The 14,716-nt window shown below is 44.2% G+C and overlaps 1 pseudogene; it reads right to left on the reverse strand.

Moving 5' to 3' along the window:
* LOC123399769 overlaps positions 1-14,500 on the reverse strand; it is a 51,871-nt pseudogene extending 37,371 nt beyond the window's left edge.
* Between the last annotated feature and the right edge of the window lie 216 nt (positions 14,501-14,716).

The raw sequence follows: 14,716 nt of genomic DNA on the forward strand, positions 1-14,716 counted from the left end.
GATCGTAGGTTTGAAATTGGGAAGATAGATCCCACTCTTTTTACTAAGAGGGTTAAAGGGGATTTGTTCATATGCCAACTATATGTTGATCATATCATTTTTGGTTCTCCTAACATTTCCTTCAATGAAGAATTTGTTGCACTAATGACCGAGAAATTTGAGATATCCATGATGGGAGAATTGAAGTTATTCCTCGGATTCGAGATTAAACAAGGCCTAGAAGGGACCTTCATCAAACAAGCCAAGTACACTCAAGACATGCTCAAACGGTTCGAGCTTGAAGATGTCAAGTCGGTCAAGTTCCCCATGACAAAAGGATGCAAGCTTGACAGTGATCCCAATGGTAAAGCAGTGGATCAAAAGGTATATCGCTCCATGATTGGATCCCTCCTTTACCTTTGTGCATCTAGACCGGATATTATGTTGAGTGTAGGGATATGTGCACGGTTTCAATCCGCACCAAAAGAAAGTCATTATATGGCTGTTAAGCGAATCTTTCGATATTTGGCTCATACCCCAAACTTTGGTCTATGGTATCCCAAAGGAGCAAACTTCAACCTAGTGGGCTATTCTGACTCAGATTGGGCAGGAGATTGTGTGGAGAGGAAGTCAACTTATGGAGGATGCCAATTCCTTGGTCGCTCACTGGTAAGTTGGTCTTCAAAGAAGCAGAATTGTGTCTCATTATCATCCACCGAAGCTGAGTATGTGGCAGCTGCAAGTTGTTGTTCACAATTGCTATGGATGAGGCAAACTTTAAAGGATTACGGTGTCACTTGTGACAAAGTGCCTCTTCTATGTGACAATCAAAGTGCTATCAAGATTTCCCTCAACCTAGTGCAACATAGCAAGACCAAGCATATTGATATTCGCCATCACTTCATTCGTGAACATATCAAACTTGGTGATATTGAGGTTCACTTCATCCACACTGAAGAGCAACTTGCAGATATTTTCACTAAGCCCCTAGATGAAGCAAGGTTCCGGGAGTTAAGGCGTGAGCTAAATATCATTGATTCAAGTAATGTGGATTGAAGCTGGGCACTTTGCACCTCACTGTGCATTCGATCTTGTTCTAGATGTAGGCATGGACATAGGGGGAGTGTTGTTATCTCAATGAACTTTTCCTGCCCCCATTATGCATAAATTGATCAAGTCTTTCACTTTAGCCATTACCAAATGGCACTTGTGCTTCAAAGACGAGTGTTGGTCATGAACCCAAGGATAATTCTTCGTGGTGTCATACCTTTGTGTCAAACATAGGTGGCCTCGGCCACCGCCCCCACCTTTCTCTCATATGAAAGAAAGGATACAAAATGACGAGTCAGTATATCTTGCTGGTGCTATCTTCTTATTACACTGACTTGTCGTTTGCCCACGTCTTTCTCATGCTATCCTATGTCTCGTTGTGCCATTTGGAGCGATACTACCACCAGGGGTACCGGTACTACCGCCAGGGGTAGCGGTACTACCGCCAGGACCCCAGCGGTACTACCGCTCGGGATAGCGGTACTACCGCCAGGACCCCAGCCTACCACGACCTGACTAGGGCTTTTAGGGTTGTCTCGAGGGGGAGCGGTACTACCGCCAGGGGGAGCGGTACTACCGCTACAGGCAGCGGTACTACCTCCACGGGTAGCGGTACTACCGCCAGGACCCCAGCGGTACTATCGCTGGCCCGTACCCCTTGGACTATATAAAGGAGGGGGAGCCCGTTTTTCCTGCCCTCTTTCTTCTTCCTCGTGGCTCTTCCTTCCCCAACCCCGAACTCCTCCTATTTGGATCTCTATCTGTGGAGCCCCTTCTCTCCGTTGAGTTGGAGGGTTTGCTCCACTCCTTCTTCCTCCACCAAGTGCCATGGACTCCGGTAAAGCTCCTCCCTTTATTCTCTTGATTGGTGTTTTCTTGTTCTAGGGGTAGGAGCATTGGTGATGTGGATCCATGACTATGGTTTTGTGCTTTGTTCTTGGATGGAACGAAGGAGATATTCTAGGGGAGTGTAGGTCCTATGATTCATTGCGTTTATATTGACATGCTCTAGGTTCTTCATGTTTTAGATCAAGCACTTTTTCTCTTATTTTGGATTAGATCTAAAACTTGAATCCTCTTGACTAGGCATGTTTTTATCTAGATGATTCTTGAGATCCTCATGTGTTTAGGGCTATGGTGGTTTTTGTAGTGATTCTATGCAGTACCCATGGCCCTCGTAAATCCAATGTAGTCGTTCCTATGGGTCTTTTTCTATTCAGATATGAAAGTCAACCCCCTAGCGGTACTACCGCCAGGCTGGCGGTACTACCGCTAGGACCCCGGCGGTACTACCGCCAGGGGTAGCGGTACTACCGCTAGGTGTAGCGGTACTACCGCCACGAGGATATTTTTCTTCTTTTCCATTTTTTTGGCAATGTGAGTTTACTATTATGCCTCTTTTTGTTCATTGCCTTGACTCCTCGTGTCGCTCTTTTTTGGTGTGTGTCTTGTGTGTCACAGGTGGTGCTCACCGCTCGAATCCCCCACGGGACACCCAACCGAAGCAGTATCGCGCTCCAGATGCTCTAGAGGGCTCTGCCACTTCCGGTCTGAATCCCAAAAAGAAGTCTTTCAAGAAGACAACTCACAAGACCAAGGGGATCAACGTTCGCAATATGCCCCCTAAGGAGTTTCTGCGGTTCCGCACCCGCAATCACTATCTAGAAGAGAAGGCTCAGATCAAGAATGTCGAGCTTGTTTGGTCACGGGATCACTGCATGATCTATCGCGACATCATCAAGCACTTCAAGAAGATGTTTGTTCCAGTTCAGTGGATTGACTTGGCTTGCCTTCAGCGGAACCCGGATTACTTTGGTGAGGCTCTCTGTTTGATTGACAAGCTTGGCATTAAGGAGATCATCACCTTCAAGCGCGACTTTGATCTAGATGTTGTGGCCCAATTCTATGTCACTGTTCACTTCTCACCTAATGACGAGCGCACCATGACTTGGATGACTGGTACTCAAAAGATGACAGGTTCCTGGTCAGAATTCATGAAGCTTCTCAAGGTCGAATTTCAGGGAGTTGACAATCCTCTTGGGTTGCGTCCTCATGCTCCATCTTCATCTACTGCCACCCCCAAGGATAGGCTGCAACAACTTTATGTGAAGAAAGGTGTGCTCCCCAAGCATCTGGATATCATGCATCGGATCTTCCGCAACACTCTCTTTCCTCGTGTTAGCAACTTTGACGAGGTGCATGGTTATCTAGCTGAGATGCTTGTTCTTTGTGAGGAGGCTAAGACTAAGGAATCTGCCCCACTCGGTATTTCCGACGTAATGTTCAATGAGCTCTGGAACTGCATCATGAACCGCAAGGTTCCCATCTACGGGCCCTACTTTTTGGCCTATATTCGCCAGAGGTGGCACGAAGTCTATCTGATCGATGAGTTCCCTATTCAGGCTGATTACTTTGTGCACGATCCTATCAAGCTCCGCATCAAAGACAAATGGGCCAACCCATCCACTTCGTCTCAGCACATGGACACTGACACAGAGACTGCTGCTGAAAGAGCCCCGCTTCTCAGTCCCACTCTTCTGCTATGCCATCTTGGGCAGTGAAACTGAAAGATAAAATGAAGACTCTCTTCTGTATGCAGGCCAAGGGACAGTATCAGTCTCATGTGGCCCAGAAGGAGAACCGTCAGAGGCACAAGTGTGTCCTGAGGACACGTGATGTTGATATCTCCAGCGGCTCAGAGGACGACATCACTCCACAGTCTGATTGGATGCGGGCTCAAGGTTATCAGTGGTCTGATGCAGAGGAGGAGGCATTTGAAGAGGACAATGAGGAGGAGCAGGACGATCCGGATGCCACGGACGAGTGTGGGGCTGATGAGGATGAGGAGTGACCACCTGTGTCATTAGGTGTGCCCCTTTTTGGTGTCTTGTGCCAAAGGGGGAGAGAGTCTAGGAGCTGGATTTGAGATTTGAGCTTTGCTTATCTTATCGTGTTTGCTTTGAACTTGGTTTGGTCTTATTTGCTATCTTTGCTTTGTGTGATGTGAGACTTGAACTAGTGTGAGATTTATTTCTATCATATGTTGTGAGTCATATGCTCCTTAATTTTCTATACCACTATCTTTATGTTCACATGCTATTCACCGTGCAAATCTGGTATTGTCATCAATCCACCAAGAAGGGGTAGATTGTTAGGGCATATTTTATGCCTAAGTAACTTTGGTGATTGATGACAATACCGCAAAGGACTAATCGTGTGTGTTAAGATTTCACATAACACATGTCAACGGCACAAGACGACTTGCCCCCTCTTCCATGGAACAGAAGCACGGTGTACTCTACGATTCTCCTTCTTTGAGTCATAGGAACGCCGTACTATTAAGAGGGGACCCGTAGTGGAAAGGTTTGGGTCGAATCAATTTTGCACGCACACACTTTATCTCCTTTCCCTTTCCCTGCAACTTTGGAGTGGCTCCCGCCTCTGGTTTATCTCCTCTAAGCAAAAGGTCTCTCAGCGGTAGTACCACTGTGCCTAGCGGTAGTACCGCTGGGCCTAGCGGTGGTACCACTGGAGCTGGCGGTAGTACCGCTAGCCCTAGCGGTAGTACCGCTGGTGCTGGCGGTAGCACCGCTGTGCTGGCGGTAGTACCGCCCCTCGTCAGCGGTAGAACCGCTCCGGGAGCTTAGTAGCGCCTTCCTAGCAGTTGTACTTCGTCAGACCTTTTTGCGAAGACTTTCTTGGCGGTGGTTGGCCCAGTAGTGCTTCTGCACTACCATGGGCCCAGCGGTAGTACCGCTGCAGCCAGCGGTGGTACTGCTGGAGTGCCAACGGTAGTACCGCTGGAGTGCTAGCGGTAGTACCGCTGCAGCCAGCGGTAGTACCGCTAGGCTCGGGCTGTGAGTGGGAAAACGGTTGGATTCCCCCCCCCCCACTATATAAAGGGCTCTTCTTGCTGTAGAACCATATCTTTGACCCTCCCAAGCTCCATTGTTGCTCACTAAGCTCAAAAGTGCCCGATCTCTCTCCCTAGCCAATCGAACTTGTTGATTCTTTAGGGATTGGTTGAGAAGGCCTAGATCTACACTTCCACCAAGAGAAAAGGTGATTCCCCCACCAATCCCTTGCGGATCTTGTTACTCTTGGGTGTTTGAGCACCCTAGACGGTTGAGGTCACCTCGGAGCCACATTTCATTGTGGTGAAGCTTCGTGGTCTTGTTGGGAGCCTCCAAGCTTTGTGTGGAGTTTGCCCCAACCTTGTTTGTAAAGGTTCGATCGCCGCCTTCTAGGGCACCTATAGTGGAATCACGGTACCTTGCATCGTGTGAGGGTGTGAGGAGAATACGGTGGCCCTAGTGGCTTATTGGGGAGCATTGTGCCTCCACACTGCTCCAACGGAGACGTACTTCCTGTCAAAGGGAAGGAACTTCGGTAACACATCCTCGTCTTCATTGGTTCCACTTGTGGTTATCTCTAACCTTTACTTCGTGCATGCTTATGTTGTTGTGTATCTCTTACTTGTCTTAGTTGTTCTTGTTGTTATCATCATATAGGTTCACCTCTTTGTTGCTAATTTAGTGAACCCCAATGTTGCTTACCCTAACTTGTTAAGATTAATTAAAAAGTGGTCGTTGCCTATTCACCCCCCCCCCCGTCTAGTCAACCATATCGATCCTTTCATCATGGAGAACTTTGTATTGAAGATCCAAGAGAGAGAAGAAGCCATCTAGCTACTAACTACGGACACGTAGGTCTGAAGTTAACTACTCACGAGTCATTGGAGGGGCGATGATGATGAAGAAGAAGCCCTCCAACTCCAAAGTCCCCTCCGGCAGGGCGCCGGGAAGGGTCTCCAGATGAGATCTCGCGGAAACGGAAGCTTGCGGTGGCGGAAAAGTATTTCCGAGGCTCCCCTGATTTTTTTCTGTATTTTGGGAATATATAGGCCAAAGATCTAGGTTTATGGGGCGGCCAGGGAGGCCACAAGCCCTGCCACCGCCGCCTCCCCCTGGTGGCAGAGTGGGGGCTTGTGGGCTCCCAGGAGCCCTCCTGGCTTGGCCCACAGGCCCCTTGATCTTCTTCCGTTCGAGAAAAAATCATTTCGGGGATTTATTCCGTTTGGACTCCGTTCCAAAATCAGATGTGAAAAGAGCCAAAAACACAGAAAAACAAGAACTGGCACTTGGCACTGAATCAGTAAGTTAGTCCCAAAAAAAGATATAAAAGGTACATAAAACATCCAAAGATGACAAGATAACAGCATGAAACCATCAAAAATTATAGATACGTTTGAGACGTATCACCCAACAAGGCTTGGACACCCTCTTACAGCCCATGCACGTCCTAGGAGATGGAGGGACCTTTCCGGACTCCTCCGGGACCTTCCAGAAGCTTCCCGGTACAATACCTATAAAACTCAAAACTTTTCCGGTAGCCAAAATAGTACATCCCATATAAAAATCTTTACCTCCGGACCATTCCGGAGCTCCTCGTGACGTCCAAGATCTCATTCCAGACTTCGAACAACATTCAGTCGCCAATGTGCATATCCCAATACTACTCTAACGTCACCGAATGTTAAGTGTGCAGACCCTCCAGGTTCGAGAACTATGCACACATGACCGAGACACCTCTATGGTCAATAACCAATAGCGGGACCTGGATGCCCGTATTCAATTGTCGGTATCTCCATACCTAGTTCCATCTTGTTACAGGCAAGTTTATTTAATCATTCTGTAATACAAGATCCCATGGCTAACTCTTTAGTCACATTGCTTGCAAGCTTCTTGTGATGTTGTATTATTGAGTGGGCCCTGAGATACCTCTCCATCATACGGAGTGACAAATCCCAGTATTGATCCATACCAACTCAACAGACACCCTCGGAGACACCTGTAGAGCACCTTTATAGTCACTCGGTTACATTGCGACGTTTGATACACATAAGGTAGTCCTCTAGTGTGAGTGAGTTGCATGATCTCATGGTCATAGGAATAGATACTTGACATGCAGAAAGCAGTAGCAATAAACTGACATGATCACATGCTACCTTCATAGTTTTGGTCTTGTCCATCACATCATTCTCCTAATGATGTGATCCCGTTGTCAAATGACAACTCATGTCTATGGTCAGGAAACCTTGACCATCTTTGATCAACGAGCTAGTCCTTAGAGGATCACTAGGGACAGTTGAAAGCACAATTGCTCCCTAGGGTGGTTTTGATAATTGATCACAACATATGCATCATTGGACTAATGTGTTTTCCAAGTGTATTTCAGAAAAGTTCAAAAGATGCTATGGCTTAAGGTTTATGTGGAGATGCCCGTGGATGCAAGAAAGGAATAATATTGGCTCAAGCTTCAAGCTAGAAGACTCTTCATTTTACATTTGTGAGAAATCACCTTTGAGTCCATAGGAAAGCCAATACTATTAAAATGGGGTGAGGTAGTAAAATGAATTGATTGCTCAAATGCTCAAAGTTAGCCACCAAAACACTCAGTCATTTTTTCCCACATATCCACTCTATCAAGTTCCACATTCACAAATTCGGTATCACCAACATTTCAACACCGGACCCACCAAGTTTGAACCTAAGACAAAACCCTAGCCATTCCCACCAAATTGGTGCAACCAAAACTGCATCGGTGCTACCGAGTTCAGTGTGACCAACATTCTGTTGCCAAGATACACAAAATCAGAATTTCCGAGTTTGAGTATCGGTGCCACCGAGTTTGGCCATCTGACCGTTAGTCAACTTTTCGGTGCCACCGAGTTCAATATATCGGTCTCACCGAGATTCAAAAGTTCACCACTTTAGTGCTAATCGGTATCACCGAGTTGTCCACTTCGGTGTCACCGAGTTTGCTCTTTTGTGTGTAATGGTTGGATTTTGGCTGCTACCTATATATACTCGTTCACCCACCTCTCATTTGTGGGAGAAGCACTCAGAACACACACTTCATTTCCAGATCCATTTTCTGAGAGAGAACCACCTACTCATGTGTTGAGACCAAGATATTCAAATCCTATCATTTGTATCTTGATCTCTAGCCTCCCCAAACTACTTTCCACCAAATCAACCTCTCCTACCCATGCATATTCTGGGAGAGAGAGATTTGTGTTGAGGAGACAATCTTTAGAAGCACAAGAGCAAGGAGTTCATTGATCTACCCCATCTATTACCTTGCCTCCTAGATTGGTTAGGTGTCGCTTGGGAGCCTCCTACTTCGTGTTGTGGAGTTGAACCATGATGTTTGTAAGGGCAAGGAGATCGCCTAATTTGTGAAGATCTACCGTGAGTAAGGCTAGTCCTCCATGGACGGAAGCCGTGGTGGGATAGACAAGGCCGCTTCTTTGTGGAACCTCCATGAGTGGAGCCCTCCGTACACTCTCGCAGTCGTTACCCTCCGTGGGTTGAAATCTCCACTAACATGGATGTACGATAGCGCCACCTATCGGAACCATGCCAAAGTTTGTCGTGTCAACCTCATGTGTTTGATCTCCCTACCTTACTCCTCTACTTTACACTTGCATGTTTTACTTTCCGCTGTAATACTATTAGAACTGCATGTGTAGGGTTTACTTGACTTGTGATAACTGTCGTAGCTGCTTCTCAAGTAAAATTGGGAAAAGGAAAAAAATTATCTTGTCAAGTAATCTAATCACCCCCCCTCTAGACATACTTTCGATCCTAAAAGTAGTATCAGAGCTTTGGTCTCCATTTCATTGGTTTAGCAACCAAGGAGAGTATGGCATCTAGTGAGGGAAATTATCATCGTAGAGGTCCTTACTTCGATGGCACTAATTTTGCTAGTTGGAAGCATAAAATGAAGATGCACATTCTTGGCTTTAATCCTCATGTTTGGGTTGTTATTCATGTTGGTGTGCAAGGTAACTTATTTTGAGAAGGGCATGAACCAGATCGTGATGCAATAGCTGATGAACTGAAGACGTTGCAACTTAATGCTCAAGCATGCGATATCATCTTCAACTGCCTTTGCCCCGAAGAATTCAACAAAATCAGTCGTCTTGAGAATTCAAAAGAGATTTGGGATACTTTAGTTGATATGCACGAAGGTACTGATTTTGTCAGAGAATCTAAGTTGGATGTGCTTCAAAGTCAACTTGAAAAGTTCAAGATGAAGGATGGTGAAGGAGTCGCTGAAATGTACTCTAGGCTAGCTCTCATCACAAATGATATTGTCGGCTTAGGAAGCGAAGAGATGACCGACAAATTCATCATCAAGAATATACTTAGATCTCTTAATGGCAAGTATGACACAGTGTGCACATTGATCCAAATGATGCCAAATTACAAAGATCTCAAGCCAAGTGAAGTCATTGGTAGGATTGTTTCTCATGAGGTGTCACTCAAAGACAAAGATGAGATGCACAACAAGTCAAGCGGTGCTTACAAAGCTTCATGCGATGCTCCCGCTACTTCAAAAGACAATCTTGTCATTGATGAAGAGATGAGCCTCATGGTCAGAAAATTCAACAAGTTCTACAAGAGTAGAGGCAAAGATAGAAGCTCAAGTTCAAGACATGATGAGAAGCGTTCGTTAGTCGTGACCGAAACTGCTACAATTGTGGGAAGCCCAGACACTACTCAAATGAGTGCTCGGCTCCCTACAAAAGAAGATAAGAGTTACCTCAAAGACGGAGCTCAAGAGATGAGCCACCTCGCAGAGAGAGAAGGAGTATAGAAGATCACTATGAACGAAGACACTCACGGAGAGGCAAGGAATCGGAGAAGAAGGACAAATACACCAAGAGCAGTTCAAGAAGAAGACATCAAGCTTATGTTGGTGAATGGGCATCTGGCTCCGAATTTGATCACCACTCCGAGAGAAGCTATCACGCCCACTCCGACTATAGTCAAGATGAAGGTGTTGCTGGTATTGCACTTGTTTCCACCAACTCCTACGACTTATTTGATTCACCAAATGAGGGAGTCGAAAAACTGCTTCATAGCTAAAGGCCCCAAAGTATCACACCCAGAATATCTTGATTTCAATAGTGATGAGGATGACTTGTTAGGAGAAGATGACTTGTTTATAGATAAAACTAGTGAATGCACTAAAAATGAACTTGCTAATTATCATGCTAGTCAAGAGAAATCGAATGATGATGATAAGAAAGAGATTGAAGGACTAACTCAAGAATTAAAAACTCTTAAGTTAGCTCATGAGACCACTCTATAATATCATAGAGAGCTTGCAAGAACCCAACAGAAGCTACACTTCGAGAAGCTCAACTTGGAGTAAGAGCATGAGTTCTTAAAAGCAATCAATGATGACCTTCAAAAGAAGAGTTCTTGTTATCTAGAGAAACGATTACTCGTCTAATTTTGTTCCACAAGTTAAGCCTAAGAACACTAGTAACAAAGGCAAGAAGGTTTCTTCATCTAGTAACAACAATGCTAAATCTAAATCCAATAATGTTGTTGCTAGTAACTCTATTGATTCCACTAACGATTCTCTTAGCCAAGTTACACTTGAGCAAGAAAATGATTTATTGAAAGGGATTATAGAGAGAGGTGTCTTCAAGAGTCTTGCCGGAAGTAAGCAATTTGAGGAAATTGTGCGCAAGCAAGGAGGACATTGGAAGAAACAAGGTGTTGGCTACTTCAATGTCAACGGAGATGCTTGGGAAGAAGGTCCATATCCCACTCCCAAGTTTGTTCCTCAAGAGGAGAAGTCCACTCCTTCTGAAGGAACAAGCTCACAAGATGACCTTCCACCACAAGACCACAAAGGCAAGGGAAAGCTTCAAGGTGACATTGAACTATTTGAAGAAGAACCCCAAGACAAGGTCAAGTGGGTTCCCAAGGATTCTACTAGCTCTACCTCAACATGTGCTACAACAACTCCAAGGATTCCCATCTATTTGGTGTGGATTCCCAAGAGGAAGAACTAGAAGTTCTTGAGGGGTGACTCCGCCAATGAAATTCACTCTTATTCATTTTGGAAAGAACTATATGCAATCAACCTCAACCTTATGCATTAGTTAAAGGAGTCACACATTCCCTCAAAGGTAAGCAAGGAACTAGGTAATCAATGCATCTTTGGACATCATCCCTTTTGTGCTTCACTCCATGTCCATAGTGTTCGAAATATGCCCTAGAGGTAATAATAAAATAGTTAGTATTATATTTCATCTTTCAAGATAACCGCTTATTATCCATGCTATAATTGTATTGAATGGAAACATAAATGAATGTGTGGATATATAGACAAAACAATGTCCCTAGTGAGCCTATAGTTGACTAGATTGTTGATCAAGGATGGTTAAGGTTTCCTAGCCATAGAAAAGTGTTTTCACTTGATGACGGGATAACATCATTAGGAGAATGATGTGATGGACAATACCCAAACTATAAACGTAGCATATGATCGTGTCATCTTGTTGCTATTGTTTTCAGCATGTCAAGTATACATTCCTATGACCATGAGATCATGTAACTCACTTACACTGGAGGAATGCCTTGTGTGTATCAAATGTCGCAACGTTAATGGGTGACTATAAAGGTGCTCTACAGGTATCTCCGAAGGTTTCCGTTGAGTTGGCATGGATCAAGACTGGGATTTGTCACTCCGTGTGACGGAGAGGTATCTCGGGGCCCACTCGGTAATACAACATCACAAACAAGCCTTACAAGCAATGTGACTAAAGAGTTAGCCACGGGACCTTGTATTAAGGAACGAGAAAAGAGACTTGTTGGTAACGAGACTGAAATAGGTATGTCGATACCGACGATCAAATCTCGGGCAAGTAACATGCCGAAGGACGAAGGGAATGATATACGGGATTGTGTGAATCCTTGACATAGATGTTGTACCGACCAGACCTCAATCAGTCCAGTCTCTATGCATCTGTGTCATCCCTGGATCGGTATTTTGACATGCACAGTACTTCGATGGGTATTATAACAGAGTAGCAATCACACAAATATTCCAACGAATGTCTCAAAGAGAACTTATTACAATAATTTGGCCTAAGGCCATCTAAAAATGATAACAGCGAAAGGCTTGGAAGATAAAGTAGGTCCATCAACTCCAACGGCATAGCTGAGTGCAAAACAACGACCTATGGCGCTTACTCAATATCTGAAAAGTCTGCAACATGAACGTTGCAGCCCGAAATGGGTCAGCACATGGAATATGCTGGCAAGATAACACATAGAGAGTGAACAGAAATAAAAGCTATATCTACATGCATATTTGGCTGGTGGAAAGCTCTATGGTTAACAGTTTTGCATAAAGCCAAATTTCTTCCTATATTAGTGGAACAAAGTTTATTTAACTACGTTGTTAGTTATTAGACAATGAGAAGGTTCCTCCAACTCAAACCCAAAAATAATCATCATTAACCCGTAAATTAATTTAGAGTGTTGAGATACACATGAAAATCCAAGAACCAGATACTCAAGATGTCCATAACCGGGGACACGGCTAATCATGATTAGTTTGTACACTCTGTAGAGGTTGTGCACTTTTCCCACAAGACTCGAAATACATCCATGGTCGGAGAATCCGAGACACGGTCTTTCTGAAGCATTAACTCTCTACTTCTGGGTAGACCGTACCACCTATACCCTCTACATCTGCTAGTCTACCACTTCGAGAGCTTCACACAACTTACTCAACTATGCTAGAGACCCTAATAGCTTGCGGCTGCACACGTAAGTTTCAGGTATGAATAGTCTTATGATCCCTTTGAAGCTGGGTGGCGGACCTTAGGATGATCACACGGTTCCCCGGGATATCCTGACAACCAGTGGGGATTCCAGGGTGCCTCAACCAATCCACCCAGATGTGTATTTAAGTAGCCACCTTAAGTTAACCTTTAATTAACAATACTCACATCTGTCATGGAAAATCACTCACCCAAATAATCTTCTACGAGCATAGCATAGCAATAATAGCATTACGTAGAAGTAACTCCCAAAAGTTTGATAGTAAACAGGTAATAGGTTCTACCTCTGTATCTACTTCCAAATCCCACATGATAATTAGATCCTAACCATGCAAAGTGTGAGGGTGGATCTAATGCAATAAAACAGGGTAATAAGGGATATTATCAAAGTGTTACTTGCCTTGCTGATGATCCGCAAAACCTAGGGACTCGTAGTAGCACGCTTCACAATCCGGATATTCTACCTCAACAAACAATAGCACACATAAGCAACAATATAGATGCACGGGTAAAATCGAATAAGATCTAAGCAGAAAGTTCAACTAAAGAACTCCGGTTTGCAAAAAGAATCAAATCAAACAGATCAACGAAACTCAAACTGCGAAAGAAACGAGTTTCGTTTACTAATCTGGACTAAAGTCAAAATTTTATTCATAAAAATCTTGTGCAAGTGGATTAATCAGAAAGAGATTTTCATGACGAAAATCTGGGCGTTTGAATCACATGATTCCGATAAACGAGCGAGAAGTTATAGTAAAACGAAATTCGGATCAGGAATCGCGATCGAAATTAATCGCAAAAAAAATCCCCGAAAATAAATCTGACGAACAGACGGGCGAACAAACGTTCGTTGTTTGAAATTAATTAACGAACAGTGTTCATTAAAACGAACGTACGGATGAACGTCCGTTAATTAAATAAACCAATATATATTTCTACCTCTGGCGGCGTGCTCCGGCGAGTGGCGGCGACCGGCGGCGAGGGGCGGCGGCGGCGGCTAGGGTTTGTGCGCAGGGGGGACGGGCGGCTTATAAAGGCCTCTGGGGTCGGTTCGGTTTTTTTTAAATCGGACAAGATAGAAAATTAAAACGAAAGTCCATACGAACATCGATTTCGATGAAACAAATTTTGCCAGACTCCTAAAAATGAGCCCTACAACGTGGACATTTTTAAAAGGCCGAAATAATATTTTGAAAAACGCGTATTTTCGTAAATCCAATAAAATAGCAAATAAAATTCAAAAAAAATATTATTTGGCTTTAATATTTCCTCTCAAATATTTTTAAAATTTGGGAAAGTCATTTTATCCCCTCTCTCATATTTTATATATATGAAATATTTGAAGAGAAAAATAATTAAAAACCAATGATCCTCTTTTCATTATTTGAGAAAATCCCAATATGAAAATAAATAAATTCCCAACTCTCTCCAAGGGTCCTTGAGTTGCTTAGAATTTTTAGGATCAGAAATTATGCAAATAAAATATGATATGCAAGATGCTCTAATGCAATAACATTCCAAATTGGAAATTTGGGATGTTACAAACCTACCCCCTTAAGATGAATCTCACCCTCGAGATTCGGGTTGGCTAGAAAATAGGTGCGGGTGATCTTTCCGTAGATCCTCCTCTCGTTCCCAGGTGGCTTCTTCCTCGGTATGGTGGCTCCATTGAACTTTGCAGAACTTGATAACCTTGCTGCGTGTGACTCGGCTGGCATAGTCGAGAATCTTCTCTGGTTTCTCCTTGTAGGTCAAATCACTATCCAACTGAATTGCTTCCAGTGGTACTGTATCTCTTAGAGGAATATCGGCCATCTCTGCGTGGCACTTTTTCAACTGGGAAGCATGGAAGACATCTTGAACTCCCGACAATCCTTCCGGCAATTCCAACTTGTAAGCAACTTCTCCCATACGTTCCAGAACTTTGTATGGTCCCACAAAACGTGGTGCTAAATTTCCTTTAACTCCAAAACGCTTAACTCCTCGAAGTGGGGACACGCGAAGATAAACTCTGTCTCCGACTTCATGAAC

Source organism: Hordeum vulgare, chromosome 1H (assembly GCF_904849725.1).
Source record: "Hordeum vulgare subsp. vulgare chromosome 1H, MorexV3_pseudomolecules_assembly, whole genome shotgun sequence".
NCBI classification, from domain to species: domain Eukaryota; kingdom Viridiplantae; phylum Streptophyta; class Magnoliopsida; order Poales; family Poaceae; genus Hordeum; species Hordeum vulgare.